Below are 6,495 nucleotides of genomic sequence, written 5' to 3' on the forward strand. Positions count from 1 at the left end.
TCCAGTTAAAAGTATATGTTTTCCATGGCTCTGAGAAGCATTTAGAGTATTTTAATTTTATCTTGTTTATCAAACCCATACCCTGCCTATACCTTGATGAATGGTTTGATAATGTCCAAAACACATAGAATTATTTCCATAGAGGAAGAAACTGTAGCCCAGGATTTTTTATATTTATTGCTTCAATAAAATGTTTTGGTTTTGCTTTGTTTTAATTCTACTTTTCTGACTTGTGATGCCAAATTTAACTCAGGATGACTTGTTATGAATGACAAATTACAAAAAGTAATCATAGCACACAATTGGGAAAGTGCTTCATTCCCTCTTCCTCCTTTTCCTCCTGTTATTTCTCTCTTTTCCTTTCTTCTCCCTCTGATCCTTCTTTTACTCCTTACTCTTCCTCACCTCCTCTTCTTCTCCTTCCCCTAATCTTTTTAGTTAAAAAAATGCATGTTGTAAAAAGTTTGAATACCAAAATATTTTCCTTTTATACAATTTTTCTTGCTCCACTCATAAAATATTCTTATGAAGATGTAATGTTAAATGCAAACCAAGTACCAAAAGCAAAAAAAGAAAAAACATTGTACTTTACTTATTGTGGTTATGGATCATTACTGATTATGTATTTCTGTGTATAATTTAAATATTTTGATATGAAAAACTATAACGTATATCAATTAGAAGATAATTTTGAATTATTTCCAGTTTCAACTTGCTTAATGTTAAAGTTTAATCTGGTTTTAAAAAGTGCAATCATTTTTTCACCATTTTAAAGATTCTGTCACAAATTTTTGTTCCACAGCTCACTCTGTATTGGCTTTGTATGTATATGTTTTGAGCAAACCTCTGTAAATATGCTGACGAAATTTTGGGTAATAAAAATGTTAGTCCAATAGTTGGGAGATTTAAGCTTACTTGACCATAATTTGATATTTGTTTTTAATTCCCGATGTATTAACTAAAGATGTGCACAGGCAAAAATGGATAAGCCCTAATTAGAGATGACCACATGACATTATTCACTGTACTGTAACAAAATAAAATTAAAAATTGAGGAACAGAGCAAGGAAGGGAAGTGAGCCACATCTATTTTGAAATACTTCACCCAGGACTTATCCAACTGGGATCTTTCTCAGTTTTCCTTTGGGGTTGTTCCATGGCAGGAAAAGAGGAAAAAAACCCAAAATTCTGTCACAGCAAAGTTTATGTGTAAGGATGGCCTATCCCGCCAAAAAGGTCACAGATCAATGCCGCCTTGATTCCCATTTTAATGATCTACACAGTCATTCTTTTTAAAGAATATGCCAGTGACTGGTGGAGAAGAATGAAGAGGAGAAAAAGAAACAAAAAGCACATTCAGGGACATTTTTTTACTAATGATTTGATACTGAAATTTTCTCAGCCAGGATATTTTTTAGCCCTTCTTATAACTCCCCAGGTTTTCATTCCATTTTTCAGTGAAGTACTCAAGGAGCAGCAAAGCAGCATGAGATTGCTCTACTGCTAGAAGGAATAACGGGACTCTAGCCATGAATGTGTCTGCTCTCATCAGTCCAGGGCAATGGCGTATCTTTCCTGGGGCTAACCATCACATTGAAACCAATCCTTTAACCAGGAGATTGACTGACAGGTGGAAGTCCTGACAGTGAAGCCATCTCAACAGTTTGTGTGAAGGGTATGGAGAGTTAAGAAAATAAAGGCGGGGGAAAGAGTTTAAATCCTGACACTTACAGGTTTCGAAATAAGGGTTTTACATTTCTAAATAAAAAAATATTACACGAGTCTTCTCTCCAGCCAGTTAATGGGTAGAATTTCTTACAATGAAATCTGTCTTTAGATTTCACATATCATTTGTATTGATAGCTATATATCTAGAGAATAGACTCTGGTGTAAGAACACAGGCAATAATGCAGAAGAAGTTACTATGGGGCTTAAATTGAGCAAAAATCATATTCCTTCTCTGGCCTCTATACTGATTATCTCTCAGCTTGATTTTACAACACTGAGCCCTGCAACTTTCTCAAAAGACAGTGTGAAATTCTAAAATGTTCAAAACAAAATTATATTTAATTTGCTTCATTTTGAAAACTAAACGAAATACGACACCTAGAAGGTTTAGGAGGTGGTAGCCATGAGAGGGGGTGGTAGAGTAGCCAAGCACTTGTGCGTGGCGTGCAGACCTAGAGCCCTCGGCCCCTGCTCCAGGAGGGGCATGTGCCAACTATGCCCAGTGACTCTTTGGGCTATTTCTGTCTTAAAAATGGAAGAAAATCATGTCTTTACCATTCAAATGAATTGTTTTAATAGTACAATCCCTGTTTTTAAAGTGTAAAAGAAACATTTAACACAAGCACAAAGTAAAAAAGTGATGTTTGTGTGTAATAATTACTGGTCACTTTTGGCTTTCTTAAAAGGCATAAAATACACAAGGCTGCGATGTGGGTGCATAAGGAGGGACATTGTGTGGAGTTCTTTGTGGGTGGTATCGCAACGAAGTTTAAATTGAATAACAGAGTTTTCTGCTGTCTTCTTAACTTTTTAAAGGTAAATATAACCGTAGGAACAACTCTACATGATAGAAGAGAAAGTGGTTACTTATATGGTAAGATTTGAAAGCTATCTTCTGCCTTATCCAATAATATTTCTGCCACTAGCCTATGGTGTTACCATAAGATTTCTCACCCTTCCTTTGGGAAATTATCTCTAAAATATTTGATAAAATGTAAATGTATTACATCACAGTTGTTACATATTAAGTCATTATTCGCCATTATTATATTGGCAAGACTTCATTTATTCACCATGCAAGACAATTTAGGCTGAGGTTAAGAAAACTGTGCTTCAGAAACAAAGGAAGCTGGAAGGAGCAAGACACTTTGTGTAGCAGAGCCCTGGGAAGCAGTAAGTGCTGATATCAAGAACCAAGGGAGGGACAAGAGCAAATGAACTGACTGTGAAATAAATGGTACAAGTTAGGCCACTGCAGTTGTTTTTCCATGTCTGGCTGTACATTCTTTTTTGTTGTTGTTGTTGTTTGAGACAGAGTCTTGCTCTGTTGCCTGGACTAGAGTGCCGTGGGGTCAGCCTAGCTCACAGCAACCTCAAACTCCTGGGTTCAAGTGATCCTCCTGCCTCAGCCTCCCCAGTAGCTGAGACTACAGGCATGTGCCACCATGCCCAGCTAATTTTTTTTCTATATATATTTTTAGTTGTTCAGCTAATTTCTTTCTATTTTTAGTAGAGACGGGGTCTCGCTCTTGCTCAGGCTGGTCTCGAACTCCTGACCTCAAGCGATCCTCCTGCCTTGGCCTCCCAGAGTGCTAGGATTACAGGCGTGAGCCACCACACTCAGCCTCCAGCTGTACATTCTTAAATTTCAAAATTATTTCTCCTTCTTTATAAATTCCAAAACCACTTTGTATTTTATCACCCATAAGACAAGCATCTTTTATTTCCTTGTCTTGGTGCCAGTTACAAGTCTGTTTGTCCATTGTCTATTTTCAATGGCCCAGGCTCTGTCCTTAAAAACCTCAGTATTTCCACAGCTCCTAGCTGGAGGCCTGTACATAAGTACTGGACTAATACTCACTCAGTAAACTAATAAAATCAATACAGTTGGGGGTGGCTGCACCAGGATTGTAGCAAATATGGAATCAGTTTTACTCATTTCACACAGTCCAGGCAATGGCTTAAAATTGGTGATCGAATTGCTTATCTGACTAGTCGTCATAGCACATTGTGTGCACTCACAGGCTATTGTTACTTTGTCCATTTATACATTTTGTTTGTTTTATTTTGTTTTACATCTGTCTCCCTGATTGAACTTTGTGTTGTGGGAATGGATGGATGAGACCAAAACGTATTTATCTTGTCAATATCTTTTATATTAACTTTAATATCTTTTCCTACTTTCTCTACAACCCACCAGCTGCCCCCAACTGTCTCAATATCTCTGACCATATCTGGCACATAATACTAAACAACCATGAGTGCTTGAAGAATGAAAGGAGATAGGAAGGGAGGGAAGGAAGGAAGAAAAAAAGGGGAGAGGAGTCAATAAGAAATATATTTGTAATCACATTATTTTTCCCTCCAAGGGAGCTATGACTAAGTGATATGCACAGGCTGACAGCATTTTTGTTGGTTTGCTATTTAGTGAGAAGAGGTTTGCATACTTGAGTCACTGTTGTGCTGAGTGGAGCAGGTTGGGGGTGGGAACCAGTAGTGGCAAAGGAAAAGAACAGTGGTGCCAGCAGTTTTATGTCTTTCATCTCATTACCACTCTTCCAGAATGAAATTCTTTACATGGTTGCATCATGCCAACTAATTCTTTTACTTTGCAGGTTAAGCAAGCTCGAATGTTAATATGCCCTTTTCCTGGGGTGTTCTACCAAAAAAAAAAAAATATTGAGAAACTGCAGCTACATTTCATGAAAGTCCTTAATTCATGCTATTCAGATAGTGCTATACTAACCCAAATTCTGCCTTTAGCCACAGAAGTTGAACAAACTCAATTAGTCTTTGGGAGATATTGCTGAGAAACTGTTTATTTGGTCAAGGTCCATGATTTCATGGGTCATTAGCCATGCGTGCGGCTACTATACAAAGACTGCCCAGGCAGCAACTTTTTTTAAACAGGTCTCTGGAACAGCCCCATTGTCGCTGGGTTATTTATGGTGGCTCTCTTTCAGTTGCTCTTTAATACATTGCCTGGAATCCTATGTTTTAACTACAGAGGACATCAAACTTCTGTACACAGGGTCATTTTTGTCAAAATTATTTTTGCTCTGCTTACAAAAGCATACAATGGCATATATATTAAGACTTTGCCTTATTCATTTTTTCTATTCCCCAGTACACAAAGGCTACACATGATAGACATTCAATATGTGTTGAATAAGTATACTCATAATTCTGAGTAAACAAAAGCCTGTAGACTTGTTTTCCCCCAGAAATCTGGTAGAGAGTTAACAAGCATGGACGTCCTAGTTACATTTGGACAAGATATATAAAGAGGGAACTGATAATTCACATATCAATGCCAGTAGTTTCTTAGTAGGAGACCTGGAAGAAGAGCTTCAGAGAATCCAGAACAACTTTAGAACTACGAGGTGAACTGACTGTCTCTGATTTTTGTGAAAGGTGTGTTATAGTTCTTTGGAGACTCCTGTGAGCCTTTCAGAGCCATTAAATGATTGAGCTCCATGAAACGAGGGTGGAAAGAAATGTGGGACACGTTTTTCAACATGATCTTGGCTTTAGGTGGATTTGGAGAAGTACAATTTTATCTTTCAGAAAACCTCTGTTGCTTGGTTTCTACATCCTAAGAAAACTGAGAGAAATAAAATTATAACTGTAAAACAAACAAACAACAAATTCAAAAATTGTATAAGTTTCTCAGGAAGAGTTTAACTCTGGTATACTTTCTCAAATGTGCCTGTGAAATTTTACAAGATTTATGCAAGTGCAGAAAGAATGCTCCCACCTTGGCAGCAAGGATTCATGTGATGATTCAGCAATGTTTTTGGCTTCAATAAAGCCAACACTTCATAGCCTGCAGTAATGCCCATGCCTATAATGCATAAGAAAGAGGGAAAACAAATATAGTATGTTGTAACTCTAACGGATTGAGACTTCTAAGAAGTCTCCTAGATTTGAACACAGTAGAATTCTGTTATAGCAAATAGGCTTCTCAGAAATTCTTGTGACCTTTTAGTTTTAGTAAATAATCAAGTGAAATTATTTTGTTTTTCTATCTGCAAAACTATGGTTATTTCCTTTCTCAATTGGTTGTCCAATAAATAAAGGTCTAATAAAATATGATTAAAGGAGAGGATAGTCCTATTTTGTGATTAGTTTCAAAGAACAATAGTTGTCACAAGAGGAAAGTGCCTTAAAATTTCACAAGGCCTCTTTTGAACAACAACAACAAAAAGTGTGACTTACACAGAAGAGCCTCATATCAGCAATCATTCAGCTCTCTGAAGAAAGATCCCAGGTCGTCTCGTTGGTCTAATGCCAACTTTGTTAAAGAGCCTATAAAAGTCTTCTGCTGTATTACTAACTCAAGATTCATGGAAATTTCTCATAATATACTTTGAAAAAAAATAGATCATTGGTTTGGGTAAGATTATGGGATATATGTTATTGCTTCTGAATATATTTACAAGAAAACCATGTCTTATTGTCTTCCAAGGAGGTCATTTATTCTCAATCTACGGAAACCAATTTTTAGACGTGTAATTCAAAAACTCAAAATAATTTCATATCTTGAACACATACACACATACACACATGCACAACTCTAGAGAGATGTACAGAAGGATAAAAAGGAAGAAACATTGCATAAACAAAATGCTGTCTAAGTAGGGTCTTTGTGGACAAAAGTATTAGTACTTGCCAGTGTAAAAGTACAAGAAAACCTGAGAAAAACAAACAAAAATATTCAATCTGTTGAGGGAATTAAGTAAAGTGAAATGTTTTAAAAATCACTT

This window comes from Eulemur rufifrons, chromosome 15 (genome assembly GCF_041146395.1).
Source record: "Eulemur rufifrons isolate Redbay chromosome 15, OSU_ERuf_1, whole genome shotgun sequence".
Lineage (NCBI taxonomy): Eukaryota > Metazoa > Chordata > Mammalia > Primates > Lemuridae > Eulemur > Eulemur rufifrons.